The sequence below is a fragment of the Myotis lucifugus genome, unplaced genomic scaffold, assembly GCF_000147115.1.
Source record: "Myotis lucifugus unplaced genomic scaffold, Myoluc2.0 scaffold_6, whole genome shotgun sequence".
In the NCBI taxonomy this organism is placed as follows: Eukaryota; Metazoa; Chordata; class Mammalia; order Chiroptera; family Vespertilionidae; genus Myotis; species Myotis lucifugus.
This window is the reverse complement of record NW_005871054.1, coordinates 1,800,840-1,825,108: the sequence shown is the minus strand read 5'-3', so window position 1 is coordinate 1,825,108 and position 24,269 is coordinate 1,800,840. Positions and strand designations below refer to the sequence as shown.

Here is a 24,269-nt window from a genome sequence, read left to right as displayed (position 1 = left end):
CCTTCCCCTGTCACGAACAAGAGCAGGGCAGATAGGGAGGTTGTGGCCCCGCCCCTGTACACACAGAGCCCAGGCCGATCAGGGGTTTGGGAGCCTCCCCCTTTCACACACTGAGCGCAGGGCGATCAGCGGGTTGGGGAGCTCCCCCTATCAGGCACAGTGCAGGGCTGATCAGGGGGTTGGGGCGCCTTCCCCTGTCACGAACAGAGCAGGGCAGATAGGGAGGTTGTTGCCCCGCCCCCTGTCACTCACAGAGCCGTAGGGCGATCGGGGGGGTTTGGGCGCTGCCCCCTGTCACGCTGATCCCGGTGCCGGGAGCCTCAATGCTCCGCTGATCCTGGTGCCGGAAGGCATATTACCATTTTACTATATAGGATAGAGACCTGGTGCACGGGTGGGGGCCGGCTGGTTTGCCCTGAAGGGTGTCCTGGATCAGGGTGGGGGTCCCCACTGGGGTGCCTGGCCAGTCTGGGTGAGGGGCTGAGGGCCGTTTTCAGGCTGGCGGGTGACTGAAGCTCCTAACCGCTTCTTTTTTTCTTTTTTTTTTTTTATTCTGGGCCAGCTTTAGCTCTGAGGCCTCGCTGCTGAAAACATTGATACAATGTTGCGGTCCAGCTGGCTGAAGCCCGGCTGACTGAAAGCCGGTTTCTGGGGTTTTGTTTAGCTTCTATATTTGCAACATAGTTGCTTAGAGTTGCAGCTGAGAATCCGTCAAGTCAGGCGGGGAACGTTGGAGTCCGCCATCACTGGAGCAAGCAAGCCTCCCTGTTCGCTTCAGTGCATGGCTGCCGGCCGCCATCTTGGCTGACAGTTAATTTGCATAAGGATATGCTGATTAGCCAATGGGAAGGGTAGCGGTCGTACGCTAATTACCATGTTTCTCTTTTATTAGTGTAGATGGCTGTAAAAGAAGGGATATTTATGTCACATTATGCAGTCTTATTCTCAGCTCTAGATTACAAAGGATATTTTCAAATATGTTTTCCATTAGTTTTTTTTTGTGTTTTTTTTTTAGTATCCAATATTATAAATACATTTAATTGGATACCAGTGATCGGCAAACTCATTAATCAACAGAGCCAAATATCAACAGTACAAAGATTGAAATTTCTTTTGAGAGCAAAATTTTTTAAACTTAAACTATATAGGTAGGTACATTGTTATTAACTTTATTAGGGTACTCCTAAGCTGGCCTTTGCTAAAAATGTCCTCAATCTGATTGAGGTACGTTCGCTGAGGTCGATCCCTTCCAACTGTCCCACCCACACTCGTCTTGTGTACTTGTTTTGTCTATCTCCTTTCGTTCATCCTCTCTAAATGTCCAAACCATCTCAACATACCTTTCTCAATTCTTGACACTACATCTTCTTTCACTCCACAACGTTCCCTAAAATTAACTTAATAAACTTTACTTAACGTTTTAAGTCTTAGTTAAACTATAGGTACGTTGAATAAAACTTGATATCATACTAAATAATGATATTATTTATTGATAAAATTAAATTCCTTACAATTTCCCTTACAATATCCATAAAATTAAATCATGACAATGACTGACAAACACTAATGTGAACAATGGCCTTGCATATCCTTGGAAAGTTTGGGTAAGTCAGGTTTGTATGTTGTTGTTGTTTTTAATTTTAGGCACGATTCCAGGTTCTCATCAATAAGACGACTTCTCAACTTACTCTTGATAAGATTCATGCTTGAAAATGATTGTTCGCATAAATATGTAGACCCGAATAAGGAAAGAACAGCAAACACTACTTTTTTCAGTTGATTATATGAGTCAGGAATACTATTCCAGGTGTTAAAAATCAACATATCTTCCTTCAGGTCTTTCAAAGCAGACCACTTGTGCTGTGAACTAAGTTCACATTTGTTTTTCTCCAATATTTCTATATCAACACAAAGACGTTCAAATTTTGAGCTCCACAGTTCTTTGTTTTGTAAATCCAGCAATTGCATTTCAAAGTTGCCAATGTCAATATTAAAGGGAGAAAAATTTAATTCTGTTACAGTAGCATTGAGAGGTTTTTTTTGTTGTTGTTGTTTTTTATCTTTAAATTCTTTATTAGTTAAGGAATTACAAATGTGTCCTCATTCCTCCCCATTAACCCCCATCCTTCCCCCACCCCCCCACTCATGCTCTCATCCCCCTGTTGTCCATGTCCATTGGTTTGGCTTATATGCATGCATACAAGTCCTTTGGTTGATCTCTTCCCCTTGCCCCCACCCTCCCCTACTTTCCCTCTGGGAATTAATAGTCTGATTGCTGTTTCTCTGTCTTTGGATCTGTCCCTGTTCATCAGTCTATGTTGTTCTCTATATTCCACGAATGAGTGAGGTCATGTGGTATTTATCTTTCTCTGACTGGCTTATTTCACTTAGCATAATGCTCTCCAGTTTCATCCAAGCTGTTGCAAAAGGCAAGAGTTCCTTCTTTTTTAGTATTCCATTGTGTAGATGTACCACAGTTTTTTAATCCACTCATCTGCTGATGGGCACTTAGGCTGTTTCCAAATCTTAGCTATGGTGAATTGTGCTGCTATGAACATAGGGGTGTATATATCCTTTCTGATTGGTGTTTCTGGCTTCTTGGGATATATTCCTAGAAGTGGGATCACTGGGTCAAATGGGAGTTCCATTTTTAGTTTTTTGAGGAAGCTCCATACTGTTCTCCACAGTGGCTGCACCAGTCTGCATTCCCACCAGCAGTGCAGAAGGGTTCCTTTTTCTCCACATCCTCTCCAACACTTGTTGTTTGTTGATTTGTTGATGATAGCCATTCTGACAGGTGTGAGGTGATACCGCATTGTCGTTTTGATTTGCATCTCTCTTATAATTAGTGACTTTGAGCATGTTTTCATATGTCTTTCAGCCCTCTGTATGTCCTCTTTCGAAAAGTGTCTATCTAGGTCCATTGCCCATTTGTTGATTGGATTGTTTATCTTCCTATTATTAAGTTTCATGAGTTGCTTGTAAATGTTGGAGATTAAACCCTTATCGGTGGTATCATTGGCAAATATGTTCTCCCATGCAGTGGGTCTTCTTGTTGTTTTGTTGATGGTTTCCTTTGCTGTGCAAAAGCTTTTTATTTTAATGTAGTCCCATTTGTTTATTTTCTCTTTAGTTTCCATTGCCCTAGGAGCATTATCAGAGAAGAAATTCCTTCGACATATGTTTGCTATTTCGCTGCCTATGGATTCCTCTAGTATTTTTATGGTTTCCCGTCTTACGTTTAAGTCTTTTTTTCATTTTGAGTTTATCTTTGTGTATGGTGTGAGTTGGTGGTCTAGTTTCATCTTTTTGCATGTATCTGTCCAATTTTCCCAACATCATTTATTGAAGAGACTGTCTTGACTCCATTGTATGCTCTTGCCTCCTTTGTCGAATATTAATTGGGCATAGTGCTTTGGGTCAATTTCTGGGTTCTCTATTCTATTCCATTGATCTATATGTCTGTTCTTGTGCCAGTACCAAGCTGTTTTAAGAACAGTGGCTTTGTAATACAGTTTGATATCTGGTATTGAGATCCCACCTACTTTGTTCTTCTTTCTCAGGATTGCTGCAGCTATTCGAGGTCTTTTTTTATTCCAGATGAAGTTTTGGACCGTTCGTTCTAGATCTGTGAAATATGCCGTTGGTAATTTAATGGGGATTGTATTGAATCTATAGATTTCTTTGGGTAGTATGGACATTTTGATGATGTTGATTCTACCAATCCATGAACACGGTATGTTCTTCCATCTGTTTATGTCTTCCTCTATCTCTTTTTTCAGTGTCCTGTAGTTTTTCGCATATAAGTCTTTTACCTCCTTAGTTAAGTTTATTCCTAGGTATCTTAATTTTTTTTGGTGTGATGGTAAATGGGATTGCTTTTTAAGTCTCCCTTTCTGTAAGTTCACTATTGGTGTAAAGAAATGCCTTAGATTTCTTGGCATTAATTTTGTATCCTGCTACATTGCCGAATTCATTTATTAACTCTAATAATTTTTTTATGGAGTCTTTAGGGTTTTCTATGTACAGTATCATGTCATCTGCAAATAAGGACAGTTTTACTTCTTCTTTTCCAATTTGGATGCCTTTTATTTCTTCTTCTTGTCTGATCGCAATGGCTAGTATTTCCAGTACTATGTTGAACAGGAGTGGTGAGAGGGGGCATCCCTGTCTTGTTCCTGTTCTCAGGGGAAATGGTTTTAGTTTTTGCCCATTGAGTATGATGTTGGCTGTGGGTTTGTCATATATGGCTTTTATTATGTTGAGGTATGATCCTTCTATTCCTACCTTGCTGAGAGTTTTTATCAAGAAAGGGTGTTGAATTTTGTCGGAAGCTTTTTCTGCATCAATTGATATGACTATGTGGTTTTTATCTCTCAATTTGTTTATGTGATGTATCACGTTTATTGATTTGCGGATATTGTACCATCCTTGCATCCCTGGGATGAATCCTACTCGGTCATGGTGTATGATCTTTCTGATGTATTGCTGGATCCGATTTGCTAGAATTTTGTTGAGTATTTTGGCATCTATGTTCATGAGGGATATTGGCCTATAATTCTCTTTCATTGTGTTGTCTCTATCTGGTTTTGGTATTAGGGTGATGCTGGCTTCATAGAATGAGCTGGGAAGTGTTCCTTCTTCTTGAATTTTTTGGAATAGTCTGAGGAGGATAAGTTTTAGTTCTTCCTTGAATGTTTGGTAAAACTCCCCTGTGAAGCCGTCTGGCCCTGGGCTTTTGTTTGCTGGGAGCTTTTTGATGACTGCTTCAACTTCTTCCATCGTTATTGGCCTGTTGAGATTTTTAGAATCCTCTGGATTGAGTTTTGGAAGATTGTATTTTTCTAGGAATATGTCCATTTCCTCCAGGTTGTTTAGTTTGTTAGAGTAGAGTTGTTCATAGTATTTTTTTAACAATTCTTTGAATTTCTGAGGGGTCTGTTATTTTGCCTCTTTCATTTCTGATTTTGTTTATTTGAGTCCTCTCTCTTTACTTCTTCGTGAGCCTGGCTAGAGGCTCATCAATCTTGTTTATCCTTTCAAAGAACCAGCTCTTGCTTTCATTGATCTTTTGTATTGTTTTTTTGGCCTCTATGTCATTTATTTCTGCTCTGATCTTTATTATCTCCTTTCTTCTGCTCACTCTGGGCTTTTTTTGTTCTCTTTCTAATTCTTTGAGTTGTAGAGTTAAATGATTTACTATCATTTTTTCTTGTTTTTTGAGGTAGGCCTGTAGTGCTATAAACTTCCCTCTCAGGACTGCTTTCATTGTGTCCCATAGATTTTGGGTTGTTGTACTGTTATTGTCATTAGTTTCCAGGGTGTTTTTAATTTCTACTTTGATCTCACTGGTAACCCAATCATTATTTAGTAACATGCTTTTCAGCTTCCAAGTGTTTGAGTTTTTTGGATTGTTTTTATTGTGGTTTATTTCTAATATTATGCCCTTGTGATCTGAGAAGATGCTTGGTATGATTTCAATCTTCTTGTATTTGGGGAGACTTTGCTTGTGACCCAATATGTGGTCTATTTTTGAAAATGTCCCATGTGCACTTGAGAAGAACGTATATTCCATGGCTTTGGGGTGAAATGTTCTGAAGATGTCAATTAAGTCCATCTGATCTAGTGAGTCATTTAGGATTGCTGTTTCTTTGCTGATTTTTTGTCTAGAGGATTTATCCAGTGATGTTAGTGGTGTGTTTAAGTCCCCTACTATGATTGTGTTGTTGTTGATCTGTCCCTTGTTATTTTCCAGGAGGTTTTTTTTATGTATTTGGGTGCTCCTGCATTGGGTGCATATATGTTTATAAGGGTTATATCCTCTTGTTGTATCAATCCCTTTAATATTATGAAGTGGCCTTCCTTATCTCTTGTTATGGCCTTCACTTTGAGGTCTATTTTGTCAGATCTAAGTATTGCTACCCCAGCTTTTTTTTCATTTCCATTTGCCTGAAAGATATTTTTCCATCCCTTCACTTCAGTCTGTGTGAGTCCCTTTTTCTGAGGTGGGTCTCTTGTAGACAGCATATATATGGGTCATGTCTTTTTATCCATTCAGCCACTCGATGTCTTTTGATTGGAGCGTTTAGTCCGTTTACATTTAAAGTTATTATTGAAAGGTACGTGCTTGGATTCATTTCTATTTTCGTGCCTGTGTTCTTTCTTACCTTTATATTTCTTCTTTTTACAGCATTCCTTTTAGCATTTCTTGCATTGCTGGCTTGGTAGTGATAAACTCCCTTAGCCTTTTTTTGTCTACAAAGCTCCTGATTTCCCCTTCAATTTTGATTGATAGTCTTGCTGGATATAGTATTCTTGGATTCAGTCCTTTGCTTTGCAACACTTTGTATACCTCCTTCCATTCCCTTCTAGCTTGATGTGTTTCTATTGAGAAATCATTTAATAATCTGATGGGGGATCCTTTGTAGGTAACTCTCTGTTTCTCTCTTGCAGCCTTTAAGATTCTCTCTTTGTCTTGTACATTTGCCATCGTTATTATGACGTGTCTTGGTGTGGGTCTTTTGGGGTTCATCTTGCTTGGGACTCTCTGTATTTGTGTAACATTTTTCTTCCCCATATCTGGCAAATTTTCTGTCATTATTTCTTCAAATAGATTTTCTAATCCTTGCTGCTCTTCTTGTCCTTCTTGCAGCCCTATTATGTGTATGTTACTTCGTTTCATGTTGTCCCAAAGCTCCCTTAGGCTCTCCTCCTGCTTTTTAATTTTTTTCTCCAGTTACTGTTCAGATTGAGCTTGTTTCTCTGCCTTATCTTCTATCTCACTAATTCAGTCCTCTGCTTCTCCTAGTCTGCTGTTGAAACTTTCCATGGTGTTTTTGATTGTAGCTATATCACTTTTCATTTCTTCCTGATTCTTGCATAGGTTGTTGATTTTCTCATCCATCCGGTGAATGAATTGTACAACCGTTATTCTGAATTCTTTTTCTGCCATGTTGCATGCTTCAACTTCATTAATTTTCTTTCTTGGCGACTCCTCATTGTCTTTCCTCTGGGCGTTGTGTCGTCTCTTCATTCTGAGTATCTCCCGATGGTTCAAACGTCGAGTTGCGTGGGCCTGGGCCGTGTGCAGTGGGAGCCTCACACCACCCTAGTGTCACTGAAGAGCTCTGACACTAAGATGTCTTGTTGTTGTGGGTTGGTGGGAACCAGGCTCGCTCAGAGTCAGTGTTCCCAGCGCTCAATGTGGCCTCGTGCGCGCCCTTAGAATCAGGGACCCTGCCAGCACCGTGCTGAAACAGAGACCCCCCTGGAGCGTGTTGAAAATCAGCACCCCCTAGCATGCGCCAGGAATCAGAGTTCCCCAAGAATCCAGTATCAGAGTCTCTGTTGCTTCGTGCGACCTCGCATTGAGAATCAGGGTCCCTGTGTGCCCTTGCACCAAGAATTGGAGTCACTGGCTCTTAGTATGAATGCACAGGGAATCAGGGATCTCAGGCGCAGGTGATAAGGAACACAGTCAAGTCACTAGTGCTTGGTGCTGCCTCCTGCCCAGAGAATCGGGGTCCCTGGGCCCACGCTACATGGGACAAATTCCCGGTGTTTGTGCATTTGCTCCCAGCCCAGGACTCCTGAAGCCGGCAGTGCGCGCAGGATCAGTTCCAAGGTGCTCGCACACTTCCAGGCTAAAGTTCCTGTAGCAGCACTGAGGCCCGGGCAAAGGGTGGGTCTATCAGTTACTATGGCGCTGCCCGGGAGCCTGCAGGGAGGGGGATGGGCTCTGTTACTCACGGATCGGCCGTCGGGATTTCTGAATTTTTGGTGTCCGCAGGTCTGTAGCTGTGGTCACAGGTCTCTGTCCCCAGTGGCTGCAGGGTCCTGGTATGCGTCTGAGATCAGACTGGGTGGTGCTGAGGCCAGGATCCTAGTCTCAAGCAGCTCTGTTTCCCAAGATGGCGTGGTCGCTGTGCCCGTGCTGGCCGCCCAGGAGTGTCCGCGCCGGGAGCGGGGCTCCGCCATCTAAGACTGCCCGGTTTAGCAGCCCCTTAGAAGACCTGCAGAATCTAACTGTCCCTAGCTCATACACACACATACCACACACATCCACACACTCTTCTATCACTTCCTTGCACTCTCACACTCTCTCCCTCCCTACCTTCCTGCCGGTCACCATTTTTTCTGCTGCATTGAGAGGTTTTTTTCTAACAAAGGCTAACATCGCTTTGCTGTTTCTGAAGTCCTGAAACCTGTTGAGAAAAGCTTCCCTCATATTTAAAAGTGTTGTTTTGAAATAGCAAATGTCAATATCAGAATTATTTTCTTGGCGATGTTTCAACAGGCTTGGAAAGTGAATCTAAGTTTCTCTTTCAAAATCTTGAGCAAAAAGAGATAATTTGTTTTTGAATGAAATAACTTCTTCTAACATCGAAAAAACTGTGTTTCCTTTCCCCTGTAGTTTACGATTAAGCTGATTTAGATGAGACGTAACGTCTATCATGAAATAATATTTTTGGATCCACTGATCGTTCGTTAGTTCTGGATAGTGAACACCCTTCTCAAGGAGAAATGCTTTAATTTCTGTTAATAAGGAAGTGAAACCTTTCAAAACGTTTCCTCTTGATAATCAACGTACCTTGTTATGCAGCAGAAGATCTGCATACTCACTCTCCATTTCAACTAAAAATTCTTTAAATTGGCGATGATTAAGAGCTTTAGCTATAATGGAGTTGATAATCTTAATCACCAACTCCATAACTTTGCAAATTTCTTCTGGAAATGTCTGCGCACAAAGCGCTTCTTGATGAATGATGCAATGGTAAGTAAGTATCTCGTGATTATTTTTTTCTTTCAAAATAGCAACAAACCCGTTTCTTACGCTGGTCATACTTTTCGACCTGTCTGTTGAAATTGAGAAAATTTTATCGAGTGGAATATGATGTTTTTCAATGCACTCAATTACAGCATTTGCTATATCCTCCAGGTGTTTGACCTTTGAGTGGCAATAATCCTAAAAGTTCTTCTTTAGGACCTGTAGATGAAATAAATCATACAAAAAGTAAAACTTGCACTGTATAATTTATGTCACAAGACTCGTCAACTGCTATTGATAAAGCTGAAACCAATTTAAGATCTTCGACTTGCTGGTTGGTTATATTCGAAGACATTTTGACTGTTCTGTCTTTCACTGTTTTAGCAGACAATGGTAACTCAATTTTTTTTTTAGAATATCTGCTTTGTTCTTAAAATCCCGAAATAGCTCTTCGGATGCATTTATAAAACAACTTTTTATGTATTCGCCGTCTGTATATGGTTTTCCTCTCTTAGCAATCTCTTGACTAACCACAAAACTTGCAATATTAACATTGTTGGAAGATTGCATCCAGTAATTAAATACAGAACTTGATTTTTCTTGACTCTTCTGAAGTTCCTCAACTGCTTTCTTCCTTGCATCACCGACAGGATATTTAGTACTAAATGACATGTGTTTAGTTGTAAAGTGTCTCTCCAAATTTGATTTCCTGTTATGCGCCAATTTTTCCTGACAAATAAGACAGGTCGGAAGGCCATTTAAGTTTTGAATAAACGCGAAAGTCTCGGTCCATTCAACTTTAAATTCACGGTTTTGTCTTCCGTTTTTCTTTGCTTCTTCTTTGTAGCCATGTCAAACAGGGCACCTAAAAAAATGTTTCATTTGATAATAATAAAGCCACCAACACAAAATAATTACAATTCTTAAATTGATGACAAAAATACCTGTAGGATTTGCAGCTGGTTGGAAAAATACAGGTAACTTTATGCTTCGAGTAGGTACTTTTGTCACCCGCGTGTGATTTGCGGACGCAACTAGCACTAACCACTGCACAATGTGACTGCTGACTGACTGGCTCACTCAACTCGTGCATGAATCACGTGCGCCTCCCCCGCGCTGCGTATCCCGCGGCCCGCCTGCGCCGCGTCTCCCGTCGCCTGACCACCGACACCCCCCACTTCTTCTAATGCCACTTCTTCAAAATAGACTCATCCGGGCCGAAAACCGACTTCTGTGCATGGGCCACGAAGTTTCAATCGCACTGTATGTGCGCGCCTGCACTTGGTATTTTGTGGAAGAGCCACACTGAAGGGGCCAAGGAGCCGCATGTGGCTCGCGAGCCACTGTTTGCCGACCACTGAGATAGGACAATAGGAATGGATTATTTCTGTTGCACGATGTGTGGGCTGGTTTTCAGCTAGGACCTCTGCTGGACTGTCAGTTGGGATACCTACATGTGGCCTTTCCATATGGCCTCTCCACTTGGGCTAGTTTGGGCTTCCTCATAGCATGGTGAGTGGGTTTAAGAGCAAGTGTCCAAGAGAGTAAGGTGAATGAATGTGTATGGCTTTGTTATGATATAGCTCAGTGATGGCGAACCTTTTGAGCTCGGCGTGTCAGCATTTTGAAAAACCCTAACTTAACTCTGGTGCTGTGTCACATACAGAAATTTTTTTATATTTGCAACCATAGTAAAACAAAGATTTATATTTTTGATATTTATTTTATATATTTAAATGCCATTTAACAAAGAAAAATCAACCAAAAAAATGAGTTCGCGTGTCACCTCTGACATGCGTGTCATAGGTTCGCCATCACTGATCTAGCTTTAAATGTCATGTAACATGACTTTTGTCCTACTGTTGGCCCAAGCAGATACAAAGCTTAAGAAACAGAGACATGAACTGTATCACTCCATGGGAGGAGCATCAAAGTTACATTGTAAGAAGTGCAGGTGGCATGGGAGATATTGTTGCAACCTCTTTCAGTTATGGTTTAGGCTCAATTTAAAAGCTCTTTCTTGTTTAGATAGGTCAAGCCCTATATAGATGTTCCTTGCTGATATATAGTAATGTAATTATCCTATCTAATAAAAGAGAAACATGGTAATTAGCGTACGACCGCTACCCTTCCCAATGGCTAATCAGGGCGATATGCAAATTAACTGCCAGCCAAGATGGCGGCCGGCAGCCAGGCAGCTGGAAGCGAACATAAGGCTTGCTTGCTTCAGTGAAGGAGGATTCCAACGTTCCCCGCCTGCCTTGCCTGCCTCTGAGCTGGCAGTTTGAAACATTGTAACAAATATAGAAGCTAAACAAAACCCCAGAAACCAGCTTTCAGCTGGCCGGGATCTCAGAGCTGGAGATGATACAGTGTTTCAATTATAGAACTGAAACAAACCAGATACCTGCTTTTAGCAGCAGAGGCCTTGGCCCAGAATAAAAAAAAAAAAGAAAAAAAGGAGCGGTTGGGAGCTTCAGTCACCCACCAGCCTGAAAACAGCCCTCAGCCCCTCACCCAGACTGGCCAGGCACCCCAGTGGGGACCCCCACCCTGAAGGGTGTGTGACCAGCTGCAAACAGCCATCATCCCCTCATCCAGGCTGGCCAGGCACCCCAGTGGGGACCCCCACCCTGATCCAGGACACCCTTCAGGGCAAACCAGCCAGCCCCTACCCATGCACCAGGCCTCTATCCTATATAGTAAAAGGGTAATATGCCTCCCAGCACCGGGATCAGCGGAGCCGCGAGGCCTCCCGGCACCGGGATCAGCGTGACAGGGGGCAGCGCCCAAACCCCCTGATCGCCCTGCGGCTGTGTGTGTGACGGGGCGGGGCCACAACCTCCCTATCGGCCCTGCTCTGTTCGTGACAGGGGAAGGCGCCCCAACCCCCTGATCAGCCCTGCGGCTCTGTGTGTGACAGGGTGCGGCGCCCCAACCCCCCCCCCCCCCCACGGGCCCTGCTCTGTGTGTGACGGGGTAGAGCCATAACCTTCCCATCGGCCCTGCCCTGAGTGTGAGAGTTGCGGCGCCCCAACCCCCTGATCGGCCCTGCTCTGTGGGTGATAGAGGGCGGCACCCCAAACCCCTGATGGGCCCTGCTCTGTGCGTGACAGGGGGGAGCTCCCCAACCCCCCCTGATGGGCCCTGCTCTGTGCGTGACAGGGGGCAGCGCCTCAACCCCCTGATTGGCCCTGCTCTGTGTGTGACAGGTGGTGGCGCCGGAACCTCCCCATCGACCCTGCCTTGAGTGTGACAGAGGGCGGTGCCCCAACCCCCCAATTGGCCCTACCCTGAGCGTGACTGAGGGTGGCATCACAACCTCCCGATCCACCCTGCTCTGTGCATGACAGGGGGCGGCGCCCCAACTCCCCAATCGGCCCTGCTCTGAGCCCAACCAGAGGCTGCACCTAGGGATTGGGCCTGCCCTCTGCCACCCGGGAGCAGGCCTAAGCCAGCAGGTCGTTATCTCCTGAGGGGTCCCAGACTGCGAGAGGGCACAGGCCGGGCTAAGGGACCCCTCCTCCCCCCTGAGTGCACAAATTTTTGTGCACCGGGCCTCTAGTTTTGTATAATAAGACAATTGCATCAGTTTCTTGAACTAATACATTCTAGGACTGTTGCTCTAGTTTTGACATGATACTCTGTGGCTTTTAGCTAATATTGAAATGATTTAAGGAATGATTTAAAAAGAATGTAAAATGTCAAATAATTCCAGTTTCACAAATACAGAAGAAGTTAGACCTTACCAGTTTTTTTCTTGATTTTTAGTTTAGTGTTTATCTTGATATTAGGTTGATATCTGCCGCAGTCTTTTCCGCAGCAAGGGTTCAGGAATCTGGAGAAGGGCTGCCCATAAATGGATTAGAGACTATACAAGAAATATAAATTTGGGAGGCATGGGGGAGCCAGGGGAAGCTCCACTTTCTAGTGAAGTGGGTTCTCCGAATGGACCCACGAATGTCCCAGACCCACGGCAGATCTACGGCTTTTTATTCCCATACTTTACCCTTTAGCAAAGCAGATATACATATCAAAGGTAAGGTCCAGTAAACAATAAGGACCTTCAGGTTGGGGGAGCTGCCTTCGGCTATTCCAGCAGCAGGTAACAATATGCAGATTTTCAGCCCTGCTGAATATGTCCATTCAACTTTTTGAGGACTTCTCGCATTTATTATGACCTGCTGGACTTAGCCTCCAGCAGATATCTTTTTGAAGAACATAGTACTTTTCTTAATTTGATCATTTTCTTTATAATTTCTAGGTATATGAATTATTTAGCAATATTGTCCATATTTTGGAAAAGTAGTATGGCCAACTTGGCTGACTAAAGAAAAGGGGGATCTCTGGAGCAATTGAATGTGAACTACATGATACTAAAACCAGAAATTGTTTAATCTCTTTAAGTGTTTTTTTCCATTTTTAAAATGGAGGCAAATATTTTTTCTCTTCCTGTGTGACATTCAAATTAATAAATGTCCACTGTGAAAGGAGGTAAGGGAACCATGACTAATGCCACCCCCACTTCAGTGTCAGCATCCTTTTTCACTCTGGAGAAATCAAGACTTCTGGTAAATTAAAGGCAGGTCTAATTAAAAAAAAAATAAGCTGGCACCTAATTTAGTGAACTGATTGCTACTATTCCACCTGCTTATGTTCTTTAATCTTTGCCTTAATTTATCATGCTTTTATTCTTAAATTTACTGTAAATTACCTTGCCCTTCATAGGTATGCTATGGTTCTGAGAGTCAAGTTGCAGATGGGGAGAGATATATCTGCTGCTAACCACTGCTTTTTATGTTCTTAGTTTATTTTTTTAAATATATTTTATTGATTTTTTACAGAGAGGAAGGGAGAGAGATAGAGAGCTAGAAACATCGATGAGAGAGAAACATCGATCAGCTGCCTCCTGCACATCTCCCACCGGGGATGTGCCCGCAACCCAGGTACATGCCCTTGACCAGAATCGAACCTGGGACCTTTCAGTCCGCAGGCCGACGCTCTATCCACTGAGCCAAACCGGTTTCGGCAATGTTCTTAGTTTAACTGAGAATTCCAGTGAGCTTAAAAAAAAGTTGGTACCCAGGAATGACCTTAAGCCTTGACTAAATGGGATACTGATCTCAAATCTTCAAGAGTTTACTGGAGAGTTTATTATTACTTACTCTTAAGAGACCACTGATTTAGAACCTGATACATACCAATAAGAATGAGTAGACAGCCACCTCGGGCTCGGGAGTAAAAGTCCCTTGCAATTTTCGACTGTTGGAAGAACTCAAAGAAGGCCAGGAAGGAGTAGGAGATGGCACAGTTAGCTGGGGTCTAGAAGATGACGAAGACATGACACTTACAAGATGGACAGGGATGATAATTGGGCCTCCACAATTTCAGTGTATCTATTTGAACCTCCTCTCATGCTGTTTAATCCCTTTAAATGACAATTTATGGAAACCAAATATACAGCCTTAAAATAGAATGTGGACCTAAATACCCAGAAGCACCCCCCTTTGTAAGATTTGTAACAAAAATTAATATGAATAGAGTTAATAGTTCTAATGGAGTGGTGGACCCAAGAGCCATATCAGTGCTAGCAAAATGGCAGAATTCATATAGTATCAAAGTTGTCTGCAGGAGCTTCGGTGCCTAATGATGTCTAAAGAAAACATGAAACTCCCTCAGCCACCTAAAGGACTGTTACAGCAACTAATCAACAAGAAAGCCACAGGCCCGCTCCTCCCCCACTCGATTTAAGCAGTCTTCATTTTCCACAGTAGTACATTTTCTAGATACGTCTTGTAGACCTCAAAGTACTGGAAAGGAAGCTCCCGCTCAAAGGCAGTTTATCTTAAGATACTGTAAATGAGACTAATTTTTTGTCCATTTGAAATATATAAGTTGTGCAATAACAAATCATCCTGTCAAGTGTAACCACTGTCCACCTAGTTGAACTTCTGGGATCAAGAAAGTATATTTAAATTGATTCCCATCATAACTGGTGGGGCACATCTAACTCAACTGTGAAAAGATACATCACACAGTCACCTTGCTGCTGATTACATGGCCTGCGGGCTCTGCCTTCTCCCTCTCCTCCCTCCCTCCCCCTTCCTCCCTGCAACAGCCCTCCAGCTTGGTGTGGCTTGTTAGAGTAGATGTGAAGGTTTCAGGTCACAGCCTGTGGGACTACTGCTGGGAGTGTGGGGGTGCTTCCTTTGCACCCCTGGTTTCTTTATAAGTCTTAAATGATGCCCCTTCCCCTTCTGAGCCACCATCCTTTCCCCACTCTACTACCACCCTTGGCCAAAGCATTGATTATAACCCCCTCTGCTCCCCTCTGAAATTGGCCTTTGGTGAGGAATTCAGGGCTTTCCCCATAACTTCCCCCACCACCTTTATATCAAGGGGTGCTGCTTCCTCCTTCCTCCTCTTCAAGTCCCTTTCTTGCACCATCACCACCCAACACTTTCCATGACACTCCTTTGCTTTGGCCAGAAGCCATCAAGTAAGGTTGGAAAGAGGCTCTGACCTCCCTTGTTTAGTTTTGGAACCACATTCATTTATTCTCCAGCAGCCCAAGAAATGAAAATTGGGTCCGCAGCCCTGCCACTCTCTGCTGTCATCATCAGCTGATACGTTTGTTTGTTAAGCTCAGGAAGGCCACAGAAGACACTTATAAGCACATATGATCCCTCTGAATGAATTTTGTTGTTGTTCCTATCATTGCTTTTGCTTTTACAAATTGAAGTTTTAAACAGAGCTCTCATTTGGTCATCTTTGCAATCCATTTGGGTCTAGTTTGGAATCTGACAACTGGAACAAAACCTTGAATTTGGTGCATACTTTAGTTTTGGTGCTGCAGCTTCTCATAGTCCTCAGCAGGGATTAAGAAAGAACTCCACGAGAGGCTTTTGCATATGAATGGGCTGGCCCTTTGAGATCTAAAATTACCTAACAGTCTGCAGTTGGGTCACAGAGACCCAGAACATCCAAAAGAAGGCCCAAGGCCCCACAGCAGCTTGCATTGCTTCACAGCTGGGCTTCATCTGAGCACCTACAAACCCCAAACAAGGAAGAGGAATCTGCATATCTCTCCGTAGCTCCTGCTGGGTAGCCTCAGGCAGAGGCTAAATTAGCACCTCCTTAGAGATCCAAGAGCCAGTGTACCCAGTGGTCAGATTGGGACCATCCAGATTACAACTCCTCAGATCCATAAGGGACACACTCAGGGGACAGACTCAGTGAGCACCAAAGCCCCACTGAAGAAAGTCTTGCCCCATAAGGGTGTCTTCAGCACAGAAGTTCTCCCACTATAGACCCAGCTGATTCTCAGACAATTGGCCTGGAGGTCAATTCCTCCCAGTGACACCAACAACAGCCAAGGCTTAACTACAACAAGACTGTGCACACAGCCCACAAAGGGGTGCACCAAGAGTGTCCACCTCAGGTAATTGGGGAGGCTGAGCCCCTGGGCCCTATAGGACACCTAGCACACAAAACCACTCTATCAACACAGGGAAGTAGCCAAAATGCGGAGACAAAGAAACAGATCACAAATGACAGAAATGGAGGAAAGCAAACTACAGGATATAGAGTTCAAAACCATGGTTATAAGGTTTTTCAAGAATTTTCTAGAAACTGCCGATAAATTTAGTGAGACCCTCGAGGATATGAAAAAGGACCAACTAGAAATTAAGCATACACTGACTGAAATAAAGAATAATATACAGAGATCCAACAGCAAACATGAGGATCCCAAGAATCAAGTCAAAGATTTGAAATACAAAGAAGCAAAGAACACCCAACCAGAAAAGCAAAAAGAAAAAAGAATCCAAAAATATCAAGATAGTGTAAGGAGCCTCTGGGACAACTTCAAGCGTCCCAACATCCGAATAATAGGGGTGCCAGAAGAAGAGAGAGAGCAAGATATTGAAAACCTATTTGAAGAATAAATTACAGAAAACTTCCCCCATCTGGTAAAAGAAATAGACTTACAAGTCCAGGAAGCACAGAGAACCCCAAACAAAAGGAATCCAAAGAGGACCACACCAAGACACACCATAATTAAAATGCCAAGAGCAAAAGACAAAGAGAGAATCTTAAAGGCAGCAAGAGAAAAACAGTCAGTTACCTACAAGGGAGTACCCATACGACTGTCAGCTGATTTCTCAACAGAAACTTTGCAAGCCAGAAGGGAGTGGCAAGAAATATTCAAAGTGATGAATAGCAAGAACCTATAACCAAGATTACCTTATCCAGCAAAGCTATCATTCAGAATTGAAGGTCAGATAAAGAGCTTCACTGATAAGAAAAAGCTAAAGGAGTTCATCACCACCAAACCAGTATTATATGAAATGCTGAAAGGTATTCTTTAAGAAGAGGAAGAAGAAGAAAAAGGTAAAAATAAAAATTATGAACAACAAATACACATCTATCAATAAGTGAATCTAAAAATCAAGTGAATAAAAAATCTGATGAACAGAGTAAACTGGTGAATATAATAGAATCAGGAGCATAGAAAGGGAGTGAACTGACAATTCTCAGTGGAGGGGGAATGGGTTGGGGGGTACGGGAAGAGATTGGACAAAAATCGTACACCTATGGATGAGGACAGTGGGGGGGGTAAGGGCAGAGGGTGTGGTGGGAACTGGGTGGAGGGGAGCTATGGGGGGGAAAAAGAGGAACAACTGTAATAATCTGAACAATAAAGATTTATTTTTTTTAAAAAAAGAACTCGATGTGCACGGCAGAACCCCAAAATTGGCAGGCTTGACTTCCTGGCAAATGGTTGCGTTTTCCACTTTTCTGTTCAAGTCCACTAATTGCTGAGATATGGATGCATACCGAAATAAAAGTGATTCATTGTGTTATAAAGGATTTTTTTTTTTTTTGTAATTTAGTATTTGTGTAAAACCACCTTTCGAAGCAGCAACTATCAAGTCTGAAAAGCAATTGATGTTTTCATTAATCTTTTTCTGGGGAAAACCTTAGTTGTAAGGATTTAACATCCTGTAAGTAAAGTTTAACATAACAGTAAAAAGAAAAAAAAAAGAATGAGTAGAGCTATTTTACTCATTGATGTTGCATATAGTACATGGGACAATATCCGGCACTCAGTATAGGTTACTTTTTTTTTTTTTGAGACTTTTTTACCTGGTTCTAGGCTGAAAGTGAGAACTTACAGAGAATTTGGAGAAGTGTTAAAGGATTGAAAAAAAGATCTACTTATAAGGAAAGATAGGCATATAAAATATAAAGAAGAGAAAACTGGGAAATAGCTTAAATACTAATTTGAGTATATGATGGCTCAAAAACTTTTTGGCTACTTCTGCCAAGAACTTCTGCCAAGAGAATAAACTTTCCAACTACTCAACATGGCCTCATGCAAGGTTATTACACATCCTAGCCACACCCCTGCCCCCTCCAACCCCGCCCTTTTAACTTCTTTCATCTCTTTTATTTTTCACTCTGCAGTCCCACTCAAGTAAGTTGCTTGCAGAGAGAATGTGGTATACTCTTTGTTCCTGTGCAAGTATTTGCTGTTCTCTCCCTGAAATGCCCTTCTTCCCTTCTTAGCTTCCACTGAAATATCACTTCTTCAAGCACCTTTGTCATGGCTCCTAGCAGTAAAGTTGATTTTCTTTCCTGTACCTTTTTCTAATATGTTGTGCATATTTCTATTGTCACATTATCCTATATAATAATCTAATTACACACCTATTTCTCACACTCAACTATGAGCTGAATACCAAGAAGTATCCTCAGCACCAAGTATTAAGTAAATGTTGTTAAATGAATAAGTGGAGGGAACAGTGTCAACTTAAAAAAAATGAGCTTAAACATGAAAATTTTGGGTTGCTGAGAGTGTCTTGGTAGTAAAGGTTTGTAAACAGGAAGAAAATGTCTCTCTGAAGGTCTTTATGATTTTTTTTTAATCCTCACCTGAGGACATGCTTAGAGAGAAGAAAGGGGAGGGGATGGAGAAACATTGATGTGTGAGAGAAGCATTGGTTGGTTGCCTTCTGTACATGCCCCAACAAGGGATCAAACCCACAACCCAGGTATGTGCCCTGACCAGGAATCGAACCAGCAAACTTTCGTACACAGGATATTGCTCAACCAACCCAGGCACACCAGCCCAGCTCTGAAAGTCTTTAAAGCAGAATTAATTATTACTAGGCAGAGGAAGTTAGTGTCCATCTCCTTTTCTTGAGTCAGTTACAGATATGACATTTGACACTTTGGGATTTAAGGCTCCCTGTGTCATCCTTGTCTTCCTATTCTTGAATCCTACATTATGATACTTTTCTTTGTTGCTAATATATGTGCACACCAAAATCCTTAGACACACCTGCTTTCCCCGTATTCCGGGACCTCAGCTCCCAACTCTGCTTTGAATCACACCACTCTACCAAACATTCCCTCTTACATAAATTAGAATAGCTTTAGGCTGGAAGGCTAGGAAAACTAAGTTTCTAAGGCCCTGAAAACAACTCTTGGTAATTTTACCTGGTGGATCTTTATGTACAGACTCTGCTTAAGTTATTCTCAAGAAAGTTTTGAACTATAATTTCTCTTGAAAGGCAGTTTACAAATACAGATACTATAAACCTTTTTAATTTCTTAATTTTTATCAAGACTGTCACATTGTATGTTTTAATGAGAACTTGCTACAAGTTTATACTGCATTTAGATCTGTTTTAGGGAAAGTAGTTACATGACTCATTTGTATCTCTGTGCCTTTAGGTGTTCATTTAACCTATTTCAGGTGTTTCCTGAAATTATTTTTCTATAGGAGCCATTGCATTGCTCCGAATTAATATTTCTTTGTTTCTTATTTCAATTGCTCTATCCTGGTTTTCATGTTACATTTTACCAATGTAAATTTTAGATGTGATATTTTCATTGTTTTCCACATTTTTTCAAAGCACAATTCAGGAGTTTGACAGGTTCAACAGTCTAGCCATTATATAATCCAAAGGAGCCTCCTTGATTATATAATATAAACACAAACTCTGAGAAAAATGTAATAATTTTTTTTTGCAAGAAAGTACTTTTTTTATTATTATTTTTCTTCATTACTCAACTTCCCCAAACACTCTTTTCCCCAAGAAATGCACACATAGAATTTAACAGGCTAGTCTATTTCAGACTATTTTGCTTATTACTTTGCATTTAATATAATTGCTTTTTAAAAATACATGTAATAAATCCATCATTACATTTAATAAAACATAATTACATAGCTAGCTAAAAGACGTTTGCATTTGAAGTGCCAAAGTTTAGGATCAATACACTAAGAAGTGACAGTCCTGCTACCCACAGCCCTTGGAATTGTTAGTACATTTGTAAAGCACTTTGAACCTATCAAAAGAATAATGGCATATAAGTTTAATTATTATTTTGATATTTTTAAGAAAGAAAATCTGTTTTATAAAGTCTAAAACAAGAATTGGGATATCTTTTTTCAATCTAATTCAGTGGTTCTCAACCTTCCTAATGCCACGACCCTTTAATAAAGTTCCTCATGTTGTGGTGACCCCCAACCATAAAATTATTTTCGTTGCTACTTCATAACTGTAATTTTGCTACTGTTATGAATCGTAATGTAAATATCTGATATGCAGGATGTATTTAGGCGACCCCTGTGAAAGGGTCGTTCAACCCCCAAAGGGGTCGCGACCCACAGGTTGAGAACCCCTGATCTAATTGGTCTGATCACTTAAAAATCAGTGAATTTATAAATGTTGTGTTTAGTTTTTTCAGCTGTAAATTATGTAGCATAAGAATATTTGCAGGCCCTGACCAGTTTGGCTCAGTGGATAGAGCGTTGGCCTGTGGACTGAAGGGTCTCAGGTTTGATTCCAGTCAAGGGCATGTACCTTGGTTGCAGGCACATCCCCTGTAGAGGGTGTGCAGGAGGCAGCTGATCAATGTTTCTCTCTCATCGATGTTTCTAACTCTCTATCCCTCTCCCTTCCTCTCTGTAAAAAAATCAATAAAATATTTTTTTTAAAAAAAAGAATATCTGCAGATAGTTTTTAAACACCTGGAAGCTTTTTTAGGAAGGTTGGAAGCTTCTTTAAAAGAAATGAATTACAATCCCATAAAATAAAAGGGTAATATGCAAATAGACCGAACGGCAGAACAACTGGACAACCAATCAAAGCGTAATATGCTAATGATATGCTAAGGCTGCTCAACCACTCACTATGATGTGCACTGACCACCAGGAGGCAGACAGTTACTGGTCGACTAGTCGCTATGATGTGCACTGACCACCAGGGGGCAGATGCTCCAACCGGGAGGTTAGCTTGCTGCTGGGGTCCAGCCGATAGGGACTGAGCAAGATGGGCTGGACACGTCCAGGAGCCCTCCCATGGTCCCTCCCCAGCCCGATCGTGCTCCGGTGAGGTCCCTCAGCCTGGCCTGCGCCCCTCTCACAATCCGGGACCCCTTGAGGGATGTCAGAGAGCCGGTTTCAGCCCAATCCCGCAGGCCACTCCCCTTGGGAGGGCGCCAGACACAGGGCTCATGGTGATCAGGACTGATTGGACACAAGCCCATGGCAGGCACAGTGGGGCCAGGATGAGCGGGAGCGGCAGGTAGGAGCTGCAGGCGGCGTTGGACTGCAGGTTTCGGCCCGATCCCTGTAGGCCACCCAGAGGGACCCTACCCATGCACGAATTCATGCACCGGGCCTCTTGTGTTGTTATAAAACATGAATTTTTTTGCCTGATATTTAATCTACAAGCATAGTGAGTGACCCGTTACATAAATTGGCATAGGAGCCCATTCTTAGCAAGATCAAACCTCAAGTTAGCAACAAGTCACTGGATCTTCAGAGATTTGCTGAAATATTTGAATCCTCTGAAGAAAACTCTGTTTGGAATTTCAGTTTGATCAGACCATAAGTTAATTGTAAAAATCAGTAATCAAAAAAGATACAATGACTTTTTTCACTGTATCTTTTGGTCTTTGGTAATGAATCCAAATGGCTTATTTGGTAAAAAGCAAGAGAATTCAAGCTGCTCTTTTTGTAAATTAAGTCTTTAACAGGTATTTTGTTGCTATGAAGGGGTGGGACATCAACCTTGTACTTTTGATGTTAATTGGAAAATATTGATTTAAATGGAACTAGTCTGTCATGCTGATAATTGTAGCAGGTTTAGATAAGATCACTAGGTTTTTTCCAGATTATAAAAGAAGCAGTTACTATCCAGTTGGTAAAAAATACTAAACATCATTTTGGTAATCCCTGATAAATAGAAACTTTTCCCATAATTTTAATAAATATATGTGCCCTATGTCTGTATCATCATTAAAATGTATATGATGTAAGATTATACTTATATGTTTATGAATAATGACTGTGTTATATTTAAATGACTAATATCTATGAATCAAGCTTTAAAATTGAGGTCAAGCTAAAATTTTTATTTTTCCTAACTGCACATATTTTCAGTTCTATTACTAGAAAGAAGGAGGTTAACTTTGCACTTGTAATTTCAAAAGAACATCAGTTATTTAAAAAATCTAAAATCTTTAATAGCATGTAGAATAAGATTTTATCTTATTTAGGGATTTTTATTCTCTATATGAGCTGGAATATCTATACACAGGACACTGACATGAAAATATATTCCTTATTTCTTACTCCAACACAATTGACAGAAGATTTAATGTACCATAATCCGTTTCAGATCAGTAAGACACTTTAAATGTATAGCTAATCTTTTTTATAGTTGCATTTATAGGAGAAGAATGCCGGTGTATTTCTATGCTCAGCATAAATGCCTCTGTACAAGGCAGAGGTTTTTATTCATTATGATTTAAATAATAGTTTATCTATTATGTCTAAATTTAAGTTGATTTGAAGTCTGCTATCCTAACAATGGCTACTAGACTTCTTAGAAAACATATTGTTAGCTTGCTAGCATATCTTCAAAGTCACACAAAACACCATCATTGTTAAGGGGAAAAAACTCAGCATCTTTTCTATTATGTGGCCACAAACCCCTAGCCTCAAAAGTCTTATTTATTTGAGATTGCCATGAATGCATGAAGCTAGGGCTAGGTGTCTTAGCATCAGGAGCACTTCTTTTATGTGACTATTCATGGCCATAGACATTTTCCGTATGGCTGTTCAGTCTAGTATTGAACATCCCAGGATAATATCACCATTACTAAGAGCTATATTTTATATGCCTATTCTGTTATTGCTCAGCATGCACAAGGGTAGAGTTTAAATCTTTATTCATTTCATTTTTTAATGTTTCTTTTGTTCTCCTTATCATGTTCTGGCTTTCCCAAGGATATATGCCTTGAACAAAAAGTCACATGTGCATTACTAATTGTGCTATTGTATTTACAGTTCCTAGAGGTGGCACTGTGAAGCTACTAATTCTTTGCTTCACTTGATGTAAAATAATCTGAGTGTCTTTGATAGCAGCGAAACAGTATTAATTGTTTTGTACATTTCTTGGTCAGTCTTCTTAGGTGGTCTTCATAATCTGTTAGAACTTTCAGCCAGATTTTTGTAATGTCATGCCTCCAGCAGTGATTAAATTGGTAATTAATGAACAGTCTTTGGCATTGTAAACCACATCCCGTTAATTTTCCCTTTTGAGTTTTTAGAAGTTGTCTTCTGTGTCAGAAATCATTGCGCCACCTTGCTATGGCCCCTTGGCATGAAACCACAACGACTTGATTTTTGCAGCCATTAGTAGATCAGAGGAGTAATTTCACAGTATTTTGGTCAAGGTAATTATAATGCCAAGAGCTGACTAGATTTGAAAATTCACGAAAGAAGTCCAGAAATACCAGGTGAGCTTCCTTGTGTTCACTGGAACGTTATGATTTGTTTAATTGGTCTTTGTTTGATTTTAGCCGCAGAAACTATTTGTGCCACAGTAGTGCATTGACTTTATACTTGAGTGTTTCTGACCTTCTTTGACAGGGGTGGTGCAAAAATGAGCCCTTTGTAATAGTCCCCTTCCCAAAAGGGGGTTAAACTGCATTTTAAAAAATTAACTATAGAAAAGAAAGCTCTCTAACTCCTTAATATCTTACTCTCGTTTATGAAATGATTAGCAAGTTTATTTTCTCTGTATATTTAAAATATTTGCAATTCTTTTGATTTTTAAAATAATTTTAAACTATTCGTCTTTGCTGCCTCTGTGTATTCTTTTGATTTTATAAAAGAACCTTGCAATGGGAGTGAAGAGAAAAAAGTAGCTTTAATGAGAGTGAAATTGAAATGTGGCTTTCCTTTTTGTCACAAAGTAGACAAAAGTATTCTCATACTTGATCGATTGCTTGCTTATATGTGTATTAGCCCTGTGTGATACATAGTGCACATTAGAATTTAAAGAGTCACTTGCCTTTTGGCTTCTGAAAGGATTGTCTTGGTCACCTTTTCTGGAAGCCCTTAATGAAACCAAATAGTTTGCTTGGAGTTTGGACCTAACCATAGGGGTGTTTCATGCAGTCTTGTCAGTTGATGTTC

At 41.2% G+C, this 24,269-nt stretch overlaps 1 protein-coding gene and 1 pseudogene across 1 annotated transcript in view; both read left to right on the top strand.

Annotated features, from left to right (window-relative positions):
- Positions 1 to 24,269, top strand: part of EHBP1 (EH domain binding protein 1) — a 276,286-nt gene that overhangs the window by 176,258 nt on the left and 75,759 nt on the right. The gene's annotated exons all lie outside the window — the stretch shown is intronic.
- On the top strand, positions 14,187 to 15,656 carry LOC106694703 (annotated as a pseudogene).